We start from the raw sequence: 22,209 nt of genomic DNA, 5'->3' as shown, positions 1-22,209 counted from the left end.
TAATGTTGATTATGATGATCGTGATAATGCTGTTGATATTCATGATGATGGTCATTATGATGCTAAAGGTTGATGATGGTCATGATGATGATGGTCATAAGGGTCATGAGGATCATGATGATGGTTATGATGATGATGATGGTCATGATATTGATGATGGTGTTGGTAATGGTGGTCATTATGATGAGGATGGTCATGATGATAATAATGATGCAGATATTCATGATGATGGTCATGATGATTATTATGGTCATGATGGTTATGTTGACGATGATTATAATGCTTGTGATAATGTTGAAAGTCTTGATTATAATGGTCATTATAATGACAATGGTAATGATGGTCAAGATGATGATGATGATGGTCACGATGATGTTGATGGTCATGATGATGTTGGTCATGATGCTCATGGTGATGGTTTTATGGATGATGATGCTGATGGTCATGATGATGATGGCAATGATGATGAAGATGATGTTTATGATGGTCATGATGGTAGTAATGATAATACTGAATAAGTTGGTCATGATGGGCATGATTGTCATGATGATGATGCTGGTCATGATGGGCATAATGGTCTTGATGAGTCATGATGATGATGGGCATGATGATAATGATGGGCATGATGATGGTCATGATGAAGGTCAGGATGATGATGATGAAGGTCAAGATGATGATCATGATGATTGTCAAGAAGATGATGATGATCAAGATACTGATGGTCATGATGATGGTTATATTGATTATATTGATGATGATGGTCATGATGATAATGATGATGGTCATGATGGCCTTGATGAGGATGATCATAATGCTAATAATCATGAAGGTCATTAAGGTCATAATGGTCATAATGAAGATGATGGTCATTATGATAATGATATTGATGATCGTCATGATGGTCATGATGATAGTCATGATGATAATGATGGTCATGATGATGATAATGGTCATGATGATGATGGTCATGATGATGGTCATGATGATGGTCATGATGATGACAATGATGGTCATTGTGATGATGACGTTTGGACATGTTGGTCATTCTGATGATGATGATGGTCATGATTATTATAATGATGGTCATGAGTGTTATGTCAATGGTATTGAAGCTGATATTCTTGTTGATGATTGTCATGATGATTATGATGGTCATGATGGTTATGATAATGATGATGGTCATGATTGTCAAAATGATAATGATGATGATGTCATGAGAGTCATGATAATGGTATTGAAGCTGATATTCTTGTTGATGATTGCCATGATGATTATGAAGGTCATGATGGTGATGATTGTCAAAATAATGATGATGATAGTCATGATATTGAAGATGCTCATGGTGATGATGATAGTCATGATGCACATGATCATGGTCATGCGGATTATGATGGTGGTCAGGATGATGATGATGATGATCACGATGGTTATGATGATGGTCATGATGATAATGAATAAGAAGATGATGAGGATGGTCATGATATTGATGATGGTCATGGTGATAATGATGATGGTTATGATGATGATGATGGTCATGATATTGATGATGGTGTTGGTAATGGTCATTATGATGAGGATGGTCATGATGATAATAATGATGCAGATATTCATGATGATGGTCATGATGATTATTATGGTCATGATGGTTATGTTGACGATGATTATAATGCTTGTGATAATGTTGATAGTCTTGATTATAATGGTCATTATAATGACAATGGTAATGATGGTCAAGATGATGGTGATGAGGGTCATGATGATGTTGATGGTCATGATGATGTTGATCATGATGCTCATGGTGATGGTTTTATGGATGATGATGCTGATGGTCATGATGATGATGGCAATGATGATGATGAAGATGATGTTTATGATGGAAATGATGGTAGTAATGATAATACTGAATAAGTTGGTCATGATGGGCATGATTGTCATGATGATGATGCTGGTCATGATGGGCATAATGGTCTTGATGACGGTCATGATGATGATGGGCATGATGATAATGATGGGCATGATGATGGTCATGATGAAGGTCAAGATGATGATGATGAAGGTCAAGAAGATGATGATGATCAAGATACTGATGGTCATGATGATGGTTATATTGATTATATTGATGATGATGGTCATGATGATAATGATGATGGTCATGATGGCCTTGATGAGAATGATCATAATGGTAATAATCATGAAGGTCATGAAGGTCATGATGGTCATAATGAAGATGATGGTCATTATGATAATGATGATATTGGTCATGATATTGATGATCGTCATTTGAGGATGGTCATGATGGTCATGATGATAGTCATGATGATAATGATGGTCATGATGATGATAATGGCCATGATGATGATGGTCATGATGATGGTCATGATGATGACAATGATGGTCATGGTGATGATGACGTTTGGACATGTTGGTCATTCTGATGATGATGATGGTCATGATTATTATAATGATGGTCATGAGTGTCATGTCAATGGTATTGAAGCTGATATTCTTGTTGATGATTGTCATGATGATTATGATGGTCATGATGATTATGATGGTTATGATAATGATGATGGTCATGATTGTCAAAATGATAATGATGATGATGATGTCATGAGTCATGATAATGGTATTGAAGCTGATATTCTTGTTGATGATTGCCATGATGATTATGAAGGTCATGATGGTGATGATTGTCAAAATAATGATGATGATGGTCATGATATTGAAGATGCTCATGGTGATGATGATAGTCATGATGCACATGATCATGGTCATGCGGATTATGATGGTGGTCAGGATGATGATGGTCATGATGATAATGATGATGATGATCACGATGGTTATGATGATGGTCATGATGATAATGAATATGAAGATGATGAGGATGATCATGATATTGATGATGGTCATGGTGATAATGATGAAGGTTAAGATGGTTATGATGATGGTCATGATGATAATGATGGTCATGATGGTAATAATGATGATATTCATGGTGATGATGATTATAATGCTCGTGATAATGCTGTTCATATTGATGATGGTCATGATGATGATAATAATGAGAATGATGATGGTCATGATGATGGTCATGAGGGTCATCATGATGATGATTATGGTTATGATGGTGTTGGTTATGTTGATGATGATGGTCATGATTGTCATGATCATGATGATGGTCATGAGGATCATGATGATGGTCTTGAGGACCATGATGATGGTCTTGATGATCATAATAATGGTCATGGTAATAATGATGCAGATATTCATGATGATGATGGTCATGATGATGATTATAGTCATGATGGTTATGATGATGATGGTCATGATGGTCACTATGATGAAGGTCAAGATGATCATAATAATGTCATTATGGTCATGATGATGGTATTGTTGTTTATATTCATGATAACAATGGTCATGATGATGATAGTCATGATGATTTTGATGGTCATGTGGGTAATGATGATGATTATTGAATTGATGTGATGATAATGTTGATGGTCATGATGATCATGATGATGATAATGATCATGATGTTGGTTATGATGATGATGATCATGATGATGGGCATAATGATGATGGTCATAATGCTCATGATGATGATCAAGATGATGATGATCATGATGATCATTATGACTAAGATGATCATGATGATCTAGATGATCATGATGATCATGAAGGTTATGATGGTCATGACAATGATCATGATGATGGCCATAATGATAATGATGGTCATGTTGATGATGGTGGTCATGATGATATTGATGATGATGATCATGATATTGATGATGGTCATGATATTGATGGTGGTCATGATGATGACAATGGTAATGATGGTCAAGATGATGATGGTCATGATTATAATGATCATGATGGTCATAATTATGGTCATAATGCTCATGATGGTGGTCATGATGATGATCATAATGATAGTCATAATGATGATGGTCATGATGATAGTCATGATGATGGTCATGTGGATGATGCTGATATTCAGGATGATGATTATAATGGTCATGATGATATTTATAAAGGTCATGGTGGTAATAATGATGTTGCTGAATAAGATGAACATGATGGGAATGATAGTCGATGATGATGGTATTTATGGTCATAATGGTCTTGATGACGGTCATGATGGTAGTCATGATGATGATAGTCAAGATGATGATTATTATAAAAATGATGATGATGGTCATGATGATCATGGTCATGATGATAATGATGATAATGACGATTATCATGATGGTCATGATGATTGTAAAGATGATGGTCATGATGGTGATAATGATGATGGTCATGTTTATGATCTTGATAATGATGGTCATATTGGTCATGATTGTGATCATGATGATGATGGTCATGATGATGGACCTAATGATGATGACGTTCATAATGATTGTCTTGATTATTATAATGGTCATGATGATCATGATGATGATCATGATGGACATGGTGTTCATGATCATGATGATGGTCTTGATGATGGAGGTGGTCATGACAATGGTCATGATGCTCCTGATAATGACCATGATGGTCATGGTGATGATGATGATCATGATGATGATGGTTATTATAGTTATGATGGTCATGATGATGATGGCCATTATGATGAAGGCCATGGTGATGATTGATGGTCATGACGATGATGGTCATGATAATGGTGATCATGATGGTTATGATGAAGATGATGGTTATGATGATGGTAATGATGATGATGATGATGATGGTCATGATTTTGATGATAGTCATTGTGCTGATGCTGGTCTTGATGGTCATTATGATGATGATAATAATGATGCTGATTGATTATGATAGTCATGATAGTTATGATGATCATTATAATGGTTGTGATAATGAAGTTGATGGCCATGATGATGACAATGGTAATGATGGTCATGATGTTCAAGATGATGATGGTCATGATAATGATGGTTATGATGATGATGATCATGATGATGATGGTTATGATGATGATGATCAAGATGATGATGGTCATGTTGGTCATGATGATGATGGTCATGATATTGATGATAGTCATGATGGCCATGATGATGATGGTCATGTGGATGATGATGCTGAAGTTCAGGATGATGATTATAATGGTTGTGATGGTCATGATGATGATGATGTTTATGATAGTCATAATGGTATTAATGATGTTGCTGAATAAGATGGACATGATAGGCATAATAGTCGATGATGATGGTCTTGATTGTCATAATGGTCTTGATGACGTTCATAATGATGGTTTTCATGATGATGATAATGGGCAAGATGATGATGATGGTCATAATGATACTGATGATGATGGTTATATTATTGATGATGGTCATGGTGATGATGATAGTCATGATGGTCATCATGATGATGGTCATGATGATAATGATGATGGTCATAATGATGATGGTCATAATGATGATGGTTATGATTATAATGGTCATGATGATATGATGATGGTCATGATGATGATGATGATGATGGTCATGATGGTCATTATGATGAAGTTGATCATAATGGTCATGATAATGATGGTAATGATGATGATGGTAATGATAATAATGATGATGGTCATGATGATTGTAAAGATGATAATGGTCATAATGATGATAGTCATGATTTTGATGGTGATGATAATGATGATGGTCATAATGATGATGTTGGTAATGGTGATTATAATGTTCATGATGATGATGATGATGGTCATGATATTGATAATTGTCATGGTGATGATGATGAAGGTCAAGATGGTTATGATGATGAAGATGGTGATGATAATGATGGTCATGATGGTATTCATGGTCATGATTGTAATAATGATGATATTCATGATGATAATGCTTATGATGATGATTATGATGGTTATGATGATAATAATGGTTGTGATGATGCTGTTGATGATGATAGTCATAATGATAATAATGAGGATGATGATGGTCATGATGCTGATGTCATGATGAAAAAAATGATAATGGTCATGATGATGATAGTCATGATTGTCACGGTGATGACGGTCATGTTGATGGTCATGATGATCATAATGATGGTTATGGTGATAATGCTGATTTTCATGATGATGATGATGATGATGGTCATGATGGTCATTATGATGAAGGTCATGATGATCATAATAAAGTGATTATGGTCATGATCATGGTAATGATGCAGATATTATTGATGATGATGGCCATGTGGTTTATGATGATGATGATGATATAATTGTTGTGATGATGATGTTGATGGTCAGAATGATCATGACGTTGGTCATGATGATGATGATCACGATGGTCATGATGATGCTCATGATGATGATCATGATGGTCATGGTGCTCAAGATGATGATCAAGATGATGTTCATGATGAAGATGATCATGATGATAATCATGAAGTTTATGATGGTCATAATGATGATCATGATCATGACGTTTATGATATTGATGATGGTCATGATGCTGATCATGGCCATGATGATGATGATAATGATGATCATGATGCTGATGGTTATGATGATAGTCATGATCATGGTAATGTGGGTGATGATGGTCAGGATGATAATATTGGTCAGTATGATGATGATGTTCACAATGATGATGATGGCCATGATGATGATCATAATGATGATCATGATGATGGTCAGGATGATGATGGTCATGGTGATAATGATTATGATGGTGATGATATTGATGGTGGTCATGATATTGATGGTGGTCATGATGATGACAATGGTAATGATGGTCATGATGGTAATGTGGATGATGATGGTCAGGATGATGATGGTCATGATATTGATGATGGTCATGATGATAATGATGATATTGGTCATGATATTGATGATCGTCATTTGAGGATGGTCATGATGATAATGATGGTCATGATTATGATTATGGTCATGATGATGATGGTCATGATAATGACAATGATGGTCATGGTAATGATGACGTTTGGACATGATGGTCATTCTGATGATGATGGTCATGATATTGATGATGGTCATGATGATGACAATGGTAATGATGGTCATGATGGTCAAGATGATGATGATCATGATTATAATGATCATGATGATAATGATGGTCATAATAATTATGGTCATGATGCTCATGATGATGGTCATGGGGGTCATGATGATGGTCATAATGATGATGGTCAGGTGGATGATGCTGATATTCAGGATGATGATTATAATGGTTGTGATGATGATGGTCATGATGATATTTATGATGGTTATGGTGGTATTAATGATGTTGCTAAATAAGATGAACATGATGGGCATGATAGTCGATGATGATGGTCTTTATGGTCATAATGGTCTTGATGACGGTCATGATGATGATGGTCAAGATGATGATTATTATAAAAATGATGATGGTCATGACGATGGTTATAATGGTCATGATGATTGTAAAGATGATGGTCATGATAATTATAATGATGATGGTCATGTTTATGATATTGATAATGGTCATATTGGTCATGATTGTGATCATGATGATGATGGTCATGATGATGGACAAGATGATAATGATGATGATGTTCATAATGATTGTCTTGATCATGATTATCATGGTCATGATGATCATGATGGACATGATGTTCATGATCATGATGATGATAAGGATCATGATGATGATGGTTATGATAGTCATGATGATGATGGCCATTATGATGAAGGCCATGGTGATGATTGATGGTCATGATGATGATGGTCATGATAATGATGATCATGATGAAGATGATGGTTTTGATGATGATGGTAATGATGATGATGGTCATGATATTGATGATAGTCATTGTGCTGATGCTGGTCTTGATGGTCATTATGGTGATGATAATGGTAAGGATGATAATAATGATGCTGATTGATTATGATGGTCATGATGGTTATGATGATGATTATAATGGTTGTGATGATGATGTTTATTGCCATGATGATGACAATGATGGTCATTATGTTCAAGATGATGATGTCATGATGATGATGGTCATGATGATGATGATCACGATGATTATGGTCATGATGCTCATGATGGTCATGTTGGTCTTGATGATGGTCATGTTGGTCTTGATGATGGTCATGATGATGATGGTCTTGATATTGATGATGGTCATGATGATGATGGTCATGTGGATGATGATGTTGAAGTTCAGAATGATGATTATAATGGTCATGATGATGATGATGTTTATGATAGTCATGATGGTATTAATGATGTTGCTGAATAAGATGGACATGATGGGCATGATAGTCGATGATGATGGTCTTGATGGTCATAGTGGTCTTGATGACGTTCATGATGATGGTTTTCATGATGATGATAATGGGCAAGATGATGATGATGGTCATGATGATGATGGTCAAGATGATAATGATGGTAATGATGGTCATAATGATCATGATTGTGATCATGATGATGATGGTCATAATGATACTGATGATGATAGTTATATTATTGATGATGGTCATTGTGATGATGATGGTCATGATGATGATGGTCATGATGATGATGATGGTCATGATGATGATGGTCATGATAATGATGGCCATGATGATGATGATGACAATGATGATGATGGTCATGATGATCATAATGATGGTTATGGTGATAATGATGCTGATTTTCATGATGGTCATTATGATGAAGGTCATGATGATCATAATAAAGTGATTATGGTCATGATTATGGTAATGATGCAGATATTCTTGATGATGATGGCCATGTGGTTTATGATGATGATATAATTGTTGTGATGATATTGTTGATGATGATAATGATCATGATGTTGGTCATGATGATGATGATGATGATCATGATGGTCCTGATGATGGGCATGATGCTCATGATGATGATCATAATGGTCATGGTGTTTATGATGATGATCAAGATGATGATGTTCATGATGAAGATGATCATTTTGATGATCATGAAGTTTATGAAGGTCATGATGGTCATGATGATGATCACGATGATGATGGTGATGATGATCATGATATTGATGATGGTCATGATGCTGATAATGGCCATGATGATGATGATAATGATGATCATGATGTTGATGGTTATGATGATGGTCATGATCATGGTAATGTGGATGATGATGGTCATAATGATGATGATGGCCATGATGATCATGATGATGATGGTTATGATGATGGTCATGTTGATGGTAATGTGGATGATGATGGTCAGGATGATGATGGTCATGATGATAATGATGATGATGGTCATGATATTGATTATGGTCATGATATTGATGGTGGTCATGATGATGACAATGGTAATGATGGTCATGATGGTAATGTGGATGATGATGGTCAGGATGATGATGGTCAGGATGATGATGGTCATGATGATGGCCATGATAATGACTATGATGGTCATGATGATGGCAATAAGGCTGATTTTCATAATGATGATGATAGTTATAATGATAATGGTCATGGTGATTATGATGGTCATGAAGGTTATGACAATAATGTTGATTATGATGATCGTGATAATGCTGTTGATGTTCATGATGATGGTCATTATGATGCTAAAGGTTGATGATGGTCATGATGATGATGGTCATAAGGGTCATGAGGATCATGATGATGGTTATGATGATGATGGTTATGATGATAATGATGATGGTCATGATATTGATGATGGTGTTGTTAATGGTGGTCATTATGATGAGGATGGTCATGATGATAATAATGATGCAGATATTCATGATGATGGTCATAATGATTATTATGGTCATGATGGTTATGTTGACAATGATTATAATGCTTGTGATAATGTTGATAGTGTTGATTATAATGGTCATTATAATGACAATGGTGATGATGGTCAAGATGATGATGATGATGGTCACGATGATGTTTATGGTCATGATGATGTTGGTCATGATGCTCATGGTGATGGTTTTATGGATGATGATGCTGATGGTCATGATGATGATGATGATGGCAATGATGATGATGAAGATGATGTTTATGATGGTCATGATGGTAGTAATGATAATACTGAATAAGTTGGTCATGATGGGCATGATTGTCATGATGATGATGCTGGTCAGGATGGGCATAATGGTCTTGATGACGGTCATGATGATGATGGGCATGATGATAATGATGGGCATGATGATGGTCATGATGAAGGTCAAGATGATGATGATGGAGGTCAAGATGATGATCATGATGATTGTCAAGAAGATGATGATGATCAAGATACTGATGGTCATGATGATGGTTATATTGATTATATTGATGATGATGATCATGATGGTCATGATGATGGGCATGATGCTCATGATGATGATCATAATGGTCATGGTGTTTATGATGATGATCAAGATGATGATGTTCATGATGAATATTATGGTCATGATGGTTATGTTGACGATGATTATAATGCTTGTGATAATGTTGAAAGTCTTGATTATAATGGTCATTATAATGACAATGGTAATGATGGTCAAGATGATGATGATGATGGTCACGATGATGTTGATGGTCATGATGATGTTGGTCATGATGCTCATGGTGATGGTTTTATGGATGATGATGCTGATGGTCATGATGATGATGATGGTCAGGATGATGATGGTCATGATGATAATGATGATGATGATGATGATGATGGTCATGATAATGATGATCATGATGGTTATGATGAAGATGATGGTTATGATGATGATGATGGTCATGATTTTGATGATAGTAATTGTGCTGATGCTGGTCTTGATGGTCATTATGATGAGGAGAATGATGCTGATTGATGGTCATGTTGGTCTTGATAATGGTCATGATGATGATGATCATGGCATTGATGATGGTCATGGTGATGATAGCCATGATGGTCATGATGATGATGGTCATGTGTATCGTGACAAAATGAGTGTGATAACCCTGTGAGCATTCGGTTTCTCATTTCTCACATAATGTGGTTTATATCAAGTACTTTGTATAGGCCATGCTTTTGTTCCCCAGCTCACCAGACTACAACTGCATTTTCCAATAACATGTGGCTAAGGGGACATTGTAGTTCAGTGTACATATGTATATTGTGTATTGTATATTGATGACTTGCAGTAAGTTTGCTATTCATTGTCTTTAAAGTAAAGCCAGAGGGATTATGGGTAGGGATAAGGTTGTAAGATGCTGGAGTGGAAAAACTAAATAGTGTCCATTGTTCTCACCAGGCTAGTCCAGACAGGCCATCTAACAGGGGAGGTTTTGTGGAAGGACAGCTCATCTTCACTCCCCTCTCCAACCCCCCTATACCAGCACTGGCCAATGGTTAAGGAGAATACACCCAGGGGTTTGCAGAGGGAGGGGAAAGACTGTGGAAATTAGACCCGAGTTATAAGGAGTCACTCCAAGGGGGAAGGGTGTTCATTCTGGGATTTCATTCATGAAGACTGCAAGATCTAGCTTTTGAGTTGTTGTTCTCTAACTAGAGTCTATATATGCAGCTGAGAGAGATCCATACGAATCCTAGAAGGTACTGGGTAGACTTCTCTGGCATAGGAAGGCACCCGTGGGTGGCCAGCCAGCATGAAGTGGGTAGCATTGGGCCAGATAAACCAGGTATCATCACATGGATGATGATGCTGAAGTTCAGGATGATGATTATAATGGTCGTGATGGTCATGATGATGATGATGTTTATGATAGTCATGGTATTAATGATGTTGCTGAATAAGATGGACATGATGGGCATGATAGTCAATGATGACGGTCTTGATGGTCATATTGGTCTTGATGATGATCATGATGATGGTTTTCATGATGATGATAATGTGCAAGATGATAATGATGGTAATGATAATGGTCATAATTGTCATAATTGTGATCATGATGATGATGGTCATAAAGATACTGATGATGATGGTTGTTATATTATTGAAGATGGTCATGGTGATGATAGTCATGATGGTCATCATGATGATGGTCATGATGATAATGATGATGGTCATAATGATGATGATGGTCATGATTATAATGGTCATGGTGATGGTCATGATGATGATGGTCATGATGATTGATGGTCATGATGGTCATTATGATGATCATGATGATGATGGTCATGATAATAAAGTTGATCATAATGGTCTTGATGAGGATGATCATGATGATGGTGGTCATGATGATAATGATGCTACTGAATAAGATGGTCAGGATGGGCATGATAGTCATAATGATGGTCAAGATGATGATGATGATCAAGATGCAGATGATGGTCATGATTATGATGGTAATGATGATGATGGTCATGATAATAAGGATGATGGTCATTATGATGAAGGTCATGATGGTCATAATAAAGTGATTATGGTCATGATCATGGTAATGATGCAGATATTATTGATCATGATGGCCATGTGGGTTATGATGATGATATATTGTGATGATAATGGTGATGGTAATAATGATCATGATGATGATAATGATCATGACTGGTCATGATGATGATGGTCATGATGGTCATGATGATGATCATGATATTGATGATGGTCATGATGCTGATGATAGTCATGATCATGGTAATGTGGATGATGATGGTCAGGATGATGATATTGGTCAGTATGATGATGATGATGGTCATGATGATGATAATGATGATTATGATGATGTCATGATGATGTTGGTCATGATAATGATGTTGGTCCTGATGATGATGATGGTTATGAAGATGATAATGATCATGATATTGATGATGGTCATGGTGATGATAATGATTAAGGTCATGATGGTCATGTTGATAATGATGAAGGTTGTGATAATGCTGTTGATGTTCATGAAGATGATGGTCATGATGATAAAAATTATGATCATAATGAGGAAGATGATCATGATAATAAAAATGATGATCATTATGATCATGAAGGTCATGATGGTCAATTATGATGATGGCCATGATGATAATGATATTGATGATGATCATGATGATGATTATGAAGGTCATGATGATTATGATGATGTTCATGATGCTGATGATGATTTTCAAGATTATGATCATCATGATGATATTTATGATGGTAATGATGATGAAGATGATTATCATAATGGCCTTGATGAGGATGATCATAATGGTAATAATCATGAAGTTCATGATGGTCATGATGGTCATAATGATGATGATGGTCATTATGATAATGATGATATTGGTCATGATATTGATGATCGTCATTTGAGGATGGTCATGATGGTCATGATGATAATGATGAGGACAATGATGGTCATGGTGATGATGACGTTTGGACATGATGGTCATTCTGATGATGATGATGGTCATGATTATTATAATGATGCTCATGAGTTCCATGTCAATGGTATTGAAGCTGATATTCTTGTTGATGATTGTCATGATGATTATGATGGTCATGATGATTATGATGGTTATGATAATGATGATGGTCATGATTGTCAAAATGATAATGATGATGATATCATGAGAGTCATGATAATGGTATTGAAGCTGATATTCTTATTGATGATTGCCATGATGATTATGAAGGTCATGATGATGGTCATGATGGTGATGATTGTCAAAATAATGATGATGATGGTCATGATATTGAAGATGCTCATGGTGTTGATGATAGTCATGATGCACATGATCATGGTCATGCGGATTATGATGGTGGTCAGGATGATGATGGTCATGATGATAATGATGATGATGATCACGATGGTTATGATGATGGTCATGATTATGATAATGGTCATGATGAGCATAATGGTCCTGATGACAGTCATAATGATTATGTTCATGATGGTAATGATGATGGTCAAGTTGATCATGGCATGATGATGATGGTCATGATTGTCAAAATGATAATGATGATGATATCATGAGAGTCATGATAATGGTATTGAAGCTGATATTCTTATTGATGATTGCCATGATGATTATGAAGGTCATGATGATGGTCATGATGGTGATGATTGTCAAAATAATGATGATGATGGTCATGATATTGAAGATGCTCATGGTGTTGATGATAGTCATGATGCACATGATCATGGTCATGCGGATTATGATGGTGGTCAGGATGATGATGGTCATGATGATAATGATGATGATGATCACGATGGTTATGATGATGGTCATGATTATGATAATGGTCATGATGAGCATAATGGTCCTGATGACAGTCATAATGATTATGTTCATGTTGATTATGATGATGGTCAGTCTGATCATAATGGTCAGGAGGATGATGATGGTCATGATGGTGGGCATGATGATAATGATGATGGTTATAAAGATAATGATTGTCATGATATTGATGATGGTGGTGGTAATGATGATGAAGGTCTTGATGGTCAGGATGATGGTCATGATGATGTTCATGATAATTGTCAAGATGATGATGGTCATGATACTTATGGTCATGATGGTCATATTGATTATATTGATGATGATGGTCATGATGATAATGATGATGGTCATGATGCTGAATGCTGATTTTCAAGATGATGATGGTCATGATTATGATCATCATGATGATGTTTATGATGGTCATGATGATGAAGATGATGATCATGATGGCCTTGATGAGGATGATCATGATGGTGATAATCATGAAGGCCATGTTTATGATGATGGTCATTATGATAATGATGATATTGGTCATGACAAAACATATAGAGAGAGATAGATCTTCCTTTGGACTCAGCGCTAAAGACACAAAATGATAATGTGCAAATGTATGTATAAAAATAAATAAAAACAATAAAAACGTATCTGAGCACAATAATAAACTTGAATGAATATTTAAAAGCTTTTTCGTTGCTGTAAGCAAGTGTAAACACTTGGTTAGGTACAATGGGAAATAGATCTTACCCTATTATTTCCCTGTCAGTGAATCGTTCCTCCATGCTCTGTGGTTACAAGATGTATCACACGCTGCAAGGGAGTCTTTTGAGAGCTTTTAAACATTCATTCAAGTTTATTATTGTGCTCAGATCCATTTTTATTGTTTTTATTTATTTTTATACATACATTTGTACATTATCATTTTGTGTCTTTAGCTCTGAGTCCAGAGGAAGATCTATCTTTCTCTATATGTTTTATTGTATTGCCTATTTACTTGGCAGCTTATACACTGTGTATAGAAGAAGCGCCATTATATATCCCCCTTTTTTTATATTGGTCATGATATTTTTGATCGTCATTTGAGGATGGTCATGATGATAGTTATGATGGTCGTAATGATAATGATAGTCATGATGATGATGATGATGATAATGGTCATGATGATGATGGTTATGATGATGGTCATGATGATGATGGTCATGGTGATGATGATGTTGGGCATGATGGTCATTCTGATGATGATGATGATGGTCATGATTATTATAATTATGGTCATGAGAGGCATGATAATGGTATTGAAGCTGATATTCTTGTTGATGATTGTCATGATGATTATGATGGTCATGATGGTCATGATGATGATGATGGTCATGGTGGTCATGATGATTGTCAAAATGATAATGATGGTCAGGAGACTCATGATAATGGTATTGAAGCTGATATTCTTGTTGATGATTGTCATGATGATTATGATGGTCATGATGATGTTGATGATTGTCATGATGACTATGATGGTCATGATATTGAAGATGATCATGGTGATGATGATGATAGTCATGATGCACATGATGATGGTCATGTGGATTATGATGGTGGTGAGGATGAGGATTTTCATGATGATAATGATGATCATGATGGTTATATGACTGTCATCATAATGGTCTTGATGACGGTCATGATGATTATGTTCATGATGGTAATGATAATGGTCAAGATGATCATGGCATGATGATGATGGTCATGATGACGGTTATGTTGATTATAATGATGGTCAGGCTAATGATAATGGTCAGGATGATGATGATGATGTTCATGATGATGGTGGTCATGATGATAATGATGATGGTTATAAAGATGATGATTGTCATGATATTGATGATGGTGGTGGTAATGATGATGAAGGTCTTGATGGCCATGATGATGGATGATGGTCATGATGATTATGATGGTCATGATCATGATGATTGTCAGGATGATGATGTTCATGATGGTCATGATGAAGATTATGATCATGAAGGTCTTGATGAAGATGATCATAATGATGATCATAATGATAGTGATGGTAATGATTTTGATAATGGTCATGGTGATGATGATAGTCATGATGGTCATCATGATGATGGTCATCATGATAATGATGATGGTCATAATGATGATGTTGGTGATGATGAAATGACATTGATGATGATTGTCATAAAAATGATTGATGGTCATGATGATGATTATATTGGTCATGATAATGATCATGGAAATTATGATGATCATGATGGTGATGATGAAATGACAATGATGATGATTGTTATGAAGATGAATGATGGTCTTGATGATGGTTATGATGATGTTCATAATATGGATGATCGTTGTGATGATGATGGCCATGATGGTCATTATGATAATGGTCATTATGATGATGGTCAAGATGATGATGGTCATGATGGTGCTAATGGTCATGATCATGATGAAGATGATGTCCATGATGGTCATGATGATGATGATGGTCATGAAGATTAATGTCATATTGAGGATGATGTTCATGATGATTATGATTTTCATAATGAAGATGATGGTCATGATGATGACCATAACAATGTTCATGATGATCATGATGATGATGAAGATAATGATCTTGATGAGTATGATCATGATGGTCATGATGATGATAGTCATTATGATATTGATGGTCATGATGGTTATGATGATGATGGTGGTTATGATTATGAAGAAGATGATGGTCATGATGATCATGATGATTACCATGAGGTTGATGTTCATAATGATGATCCTGATTATGTTGATGGCCATAATGGTGGTGGTGGTCATGATTTTGATGGTCATGATGGGAATACCAGGTGCTGTAGGCCTTTTTTCTCTTGTTCATGCTTCCTACAATGCTGATGTTGAGATGTATAAGAGATATAGGTCAGACTGAAGCCAATACCTACAGCCACACCACCCTCAACAAGCCCAATCTTGTCTGATCTTGGAAGCTAATCAGGGGCGGGCCTGGTTAGTACTTGGATGGAATACCTGGTGCTGTAGGCCTTTTTTCTCTTGTTCATGCTTCCTATAATGCTGGTGTTGAGATGTATAAGAGATATTGGTCAGACTGAACCCAATACCTACAGCCACACCACCCTGAACAAGCCCAATCTCGTATGACCTTGGAAGCTAAGCAGCGACGGGCCTGGTTAGTACTTGGATGGGAGACCACCTGTGAATTCCCGGTACTGTAGGCCTTTTTTCTGTTGTTCATGCTTCCTACAATGCTGGTGTTGAGATGTATAAGAGATGTAGGTCAGACTGAAACCAATACCTACAGTCACACCACCCTGAATAAGCCCAATCTTATCTGATTTTGGAAGCTAAGCCTTGGCAGACCTGGTATTCCCAGGTGGTCTCCCATCCAAGTGGATGGGAGACCACCTGGGAATACCAGGTGCTGTAGGCCTTTTTTCTTGTGTTCATGCTTCCTACAATGCTGGTGTTGAGATGTATAAGAGATGTAGGTCAGACTGAAGCCAATAGAATAGAATAGAATTGTGCTCTCCTTTCAGTGATTGCAGGAGCTGCACTAACCAAAGGTTATCCCTCTCTTATAGTAAGAACAACAGTATATCGTTAGGCGCTCACTTACTGTTATTGGTGAAATGTATTCTCGCGTATTGATTTGTATGCATAAACATAAGTGTCCACAGTAAATTCATAAAATGCTAATTTATTACTCCAAATATTAAAATTGCTAAAAGTAGCTCAATCTGGGTATTCCCAGGTGGTTTCCAGGTGGTTTCCCATTCACGTGTTACCCAGGCCCGCCCCTGCTTAGCTTCCAAGATCAGACGAGATTGGGCTTGTTCAGGGTGGTGTGGCTGTAGGTATTGGCTTCAGTCTGACCTACATCTCTTATACATCTCAACACCAGCATTGTAGGAAGCATGAACAAGAGAGAAAAGGCCTATAGCACCTGGTATTTTCAGGTGGTTTCCCATTCACGTGCTACACAGGCCCGCCCCTGCTTAGCTTCCAAGATCAGACGAGATTGGGCTTGTTCAGGGTGGTGTGGCTGTAGGTATTGGCTTCAGTCTGACCTACATCTCTTATACATCTCAACACCAGCATTGTAGGAAGCATGAACAGGAGAAAAAAGGCCTACAGCACCTGGTATTCCCAGGTGGTCTCCCATTCAAGTACTAACCAGGCCCGCCCCTGCTTAGTTTCCAAGATTAGACGAGATTGGGCTTGTTCAGGGTGGTGTGGCTGTAGGCATTGGCTTCAGTCTGACCTACATCTCTTATACATCTCAACACCAGCACTGTAGGAAGCATGAACAAGAGAAAATAGGCCTACAGCACCTGGCCTTCCCAGGTGGATTTCCATCCAAGTACTAACCAGGCCTGCCCCTGCTTAGCTTCTAAGATCAGATGAGATTGGGCTTGTTCAAGGTAGTGTGGCTTCCCTCATTATTGTCCTCCTTATTACACTGTGCTCTCCTTTATCATTACACTGCATCACATTGTGGTCTCAGCAGTTAAAGAATAATGACCATGGACCCCAAAGGATCTAGCAGAGTTTTGAATTATACTAATCATATGCTCCATTCGATGAATGGTCAGTGGTCGAAGTGGAAATTTAGAAATTGCGGTATGAAAAATGTAATGGGAATGTAAACAAGTGAATGGAATTTTATTATTTTACAATGAAGGCAGTATGAGAAGTATCGGTATGGCATACTACCATATACACCCCACTTCCACCACTGCTTACCTTTCACAAATTGTACCTTATCTTGAACTAAACTTAGGTATTAATCATAATTAACATGTCAAGAAACTGCAGTTCAGGGTTAGCAAGCCCTGTAATGAAAAAACAGCAGTCTCCTATCACTACCACGTCATAGACGTCCGTCACTTCAGTTACTTACTGCAGCCCTCTACCTACAGAAACATGAAAAAGTGCTGGAATGTAATAATCATGTTAATATGTCAGTCTTCTGCATGAATCCCATAGTGCAACATTTTAACAAGTCAGACCTCCTCATAATATAAATCCCACCAGATTCAGGATAGTTGGCAGACCGCCTGCTATCTCCTACCTGTTCTCGTCACTTTCATCACTTGTGGCTGTTATGTCTTTAGATCAGTTGCTGCTTGTCTGGATCCTGGAATGTTGGAGATCCTATTTGGAAAAAAAAATGGGTACATGAAATTTAGTAAACTCCAACCAGCCCCAGTGTTAAATCAATATAGCACCCACATTTTATAAGTACGCCTCCCTGCAACCAAAACATTAAATTAATAATGTTGCCATTTAGAAAATTTCCCTCCCACAAACAGCCCCTCACACACACATAATATACATACATAATATACACACAGTGGCCCCTCACACACACATAATATACATACATAATATACACACAGTGGCCCCTCACACATACATAATATACACATAGTGGCCCCTCAGCTGCCAAGAGGGAGGGGCTGCAATTTTTTTTTTCCTTTCTCTTGTCCCCCCATCTGGGCCCCCTGAGAGCCGCTAGGCCCTAGGCAGGTGCCTAGGTTGCCTAGTGGTAAATCCCCCCCTGAATCTTTTGTGCAAGTAGTGTATTGCTTGGTACTGTTCATTACCTTCATGACTGTTCTGATTGGTTGACCTAAAAGGGGAGGATCTTAAGTGACCATGGGTTCATCTTCAGGCCAATGGGTGGGAATAGGTTTTTTCCACACTATTTTGCAAGCTTATGTATATTATTAGCGTAATAAAAGACATACAAAATTTCTCTCTTTTATATGGAAACCTGAAGGTGGCTGAGTGGGCTAATAAACAGTCAATGTGAAACGTGGTAATGGAAGCTGCTCATGTTCAAACCACCTCACTTACTTCTTTTTTGCAAGTAATGTATTGCTGCTGCAGTTCAATACCTTTCGACTGTCCTGATTGTTGACCTAAAAGGGGAGGAGCTTAAGTGACCATAGGTTCAGCTTCAGGCCAGTGGGTGGAAGTGGCTTATTTCCATCCAATTTTACAAGCTTATGTATTGGGAAATGAGCCATAGCGTAATAGAAGACATAGAAAACATTTAACTTTTTGTATAAACAGAGCAGGTGGCTAAGTGGGATAATAGCCAGACAGTGTAAGAGCATTTCATGACTGTAGCTCAGGTTTTAATCGTATCATTGGCTTCTTTTTTTTGCAAGTGGTGTATTTCTTGCTGCTGTTCAATACATTCCGACTGTCCTGAATGGCTGACCTAAAAGGGGAGGGGCTTATGTTACCATAGGTTCAGCATCAGACCAATGGGTTGGAGTGGCTTATTTACACCCGATTTTGCAAGCTTATGTAATGGGAAGTGTGTCGTACCGTGATAGAAGACATAGAAAAGTTCAGTGTTTTCTATGAATAGAGCAGATGGCTGATGAAGTAATAGCTAAGCAATGTGAGAGTGTTTTATGACTGCATTTCAGGTCCAAATACCCTCATCAAGATCTTTTGTGCAAGTGGTTGTGATGAAACAAATTTGATAACACTTTTACCAGCCTGCCCCTCATTTTCACAAAATGTGGATTATAGCAAGTACTTTTTATTGCCCTTGCTTTTATTCCCCAGCTCAACAGAGTACAACTGCAGTGTCTAATTACATGTGGATAATGGGATATTGTAGCTCATTTTAAATATGTATATTGTTTATTGTATATTGCTGATGTGGCAGTGAGGTTGCTATTCATTGTCCTTAAAGTGAAGCCAGGTGGGTTATGGGTAGGGATCAGGTTGCAAGATGCTGGTGAGGTCGAAGGCTAATTAGTATCCAGTGTTCTCACAAGACTACTCCAGACGTTTGGTCTACAATCTGGCAGGGGAGTTTCTGTGGAAGTACAGCTCATCTCCACTCCCCTCTCCGACCCCCTATTCCAGGACTCACCAATGTTTGTCATGGAGAGACCCAGAGCTTTTCCCAGGGTGGGGAAAGCACTGTGGAAATTTTACCCTAGATAGAAGGAGCCACTCCAGGGGAAGAAGAGATGTTCATTCTGGGAATTGATTGCTGGAAGCTCATTGCTCTACCAGTGAAATATATCAGAAGATCCATGGGTCGTCAAGTCTGGATAGCCAGGTGACTGTAACTCCTTCAGCTAGTGGCGTAAGGGACAGATGATGTGGTTAACCTGCCTGGCATTTATTTACTGTGTGAACATAATATTCTAGTGATTGTTTTTGTTACAATAGATGTACTGTTGTACTTTTCTAACTGCATTTACCTGAGTGATTAATAAGAACCTTACAAGGTACTGAGTAGGCTTCCCTGGCCTAGGAAGGCACACGTGGGTGGACAGTCAGAGTGAAGTGGGTACAATTGGGCCAGAAAACCCGGTATCTTCACAGTGGTGTATTGTTGCTGCAGTTCAATACCTTCCGACTGTCCTAATTGCTAACCTAAAAGGGGAGGAGCTTAAGTGTCCATATGTTCAGCTTCAGACCAGTTGGAGGGAAATGTGCAGTAGAGTGATAGAAGACATAGATAAAGTTCAGGTTTTCACTTGAAGAGAGCTGGTGGCTGAGTGGGCTAATAGCCAGGCAATGTGAGATTGTTTCATGACTGCAGGTCAGGCTTGAGTACCCTCATTTGAATAATGTTTGCAACTGGTTTATTGCTCTCTGCTGTTCAATACCTTCTGGCTGTCCTGATTGGTTGCCCTAAATGCTTCAGACCAATGGGTAGAAGTGGCTTATTTCCACCCTGTCTAGTAAACTTATGTATTGGGAAGTGTGCCATAGCATAATGAAAGACATACAAAAATTCCTTCTTTTATATGAAACGAGAAGGTGGCTTTAGTGGGCTAATAGACAGGCATTTTGACAGTAGTTCATGGATGCAGCTCAATTTCCAAACAGCATTTTTTTGCAAGTGGTGTATTGCTGCTGCAGTTCAAAACCTTTCGACTGTCCTGATTGGTTGACCTAAAAGGGGAGGAGCTTAAGTAATCATAGGTTCAGCTTCAGACCAGTGGGTGTGAGTGTCTTATTTCCACTCCATTTTGCAAACTTATCTATTGGGAAATGTTCAGTAGCATGAAAGAAGACATAGAAAAACTTAAGACTTTATCAATGAGCAGATGACTAA

At 37.3% G+C, this 22,209-nt stretch overlaps 1 non-coding gene and 2 pseudogenes across 1 annotated transcript; 1 reads left to right on the top strand and 2 right to left on the bottom strand.

Moving 5' to 3' along the window:
• Positions 1–17,210: 17,210 nt before the first annotated feature.
• Positions 17,211–17,329, top strand: LOC142108080 (5S ribosomal RNA; annotated as a pseudogene).
• A 713-nt stretch (positions 17,330–18,042) lies between these two features.
• Positions 18,043–18,161, bottom strand: LOC142108096 (5S ribosomal RNA; annotated as a pseudogene).
• A 75-nt stretch (positions 18,162–18,236) lies between these two features.
• LOC142108097 (5S ribosomal RNA) lies at positions 18,237–18,355 on the bottom strand. Its single transcript, XR_012680103.1, has one exon. It is a non-coding gene; the product is annotated as a 5S ribosomal RNA (ribosomal RNA).
• Positions 18,356–22,209: the final 3,854 nt, after the last annotated feature.

Source organism: Mixophyes fleayi, chromosome 11 (assembly GCF_038048845.1).
Source record: "Mixophyes fleayi isolate aMixFle1 chromosome 11, aMixFle1.hap1, whole genome shotgun sequence".
Lineage (NCBI taxonomy): Eukaryota > Metazoa > Chordata > Amphibia > Anura > Limnodynastidae > Mixophyes > Mixophyes fleayi.
Note: the sequence above shows the minus strand (reverse complement) of the source record. Positions and strands in the feature narration are given on the sequence as shown.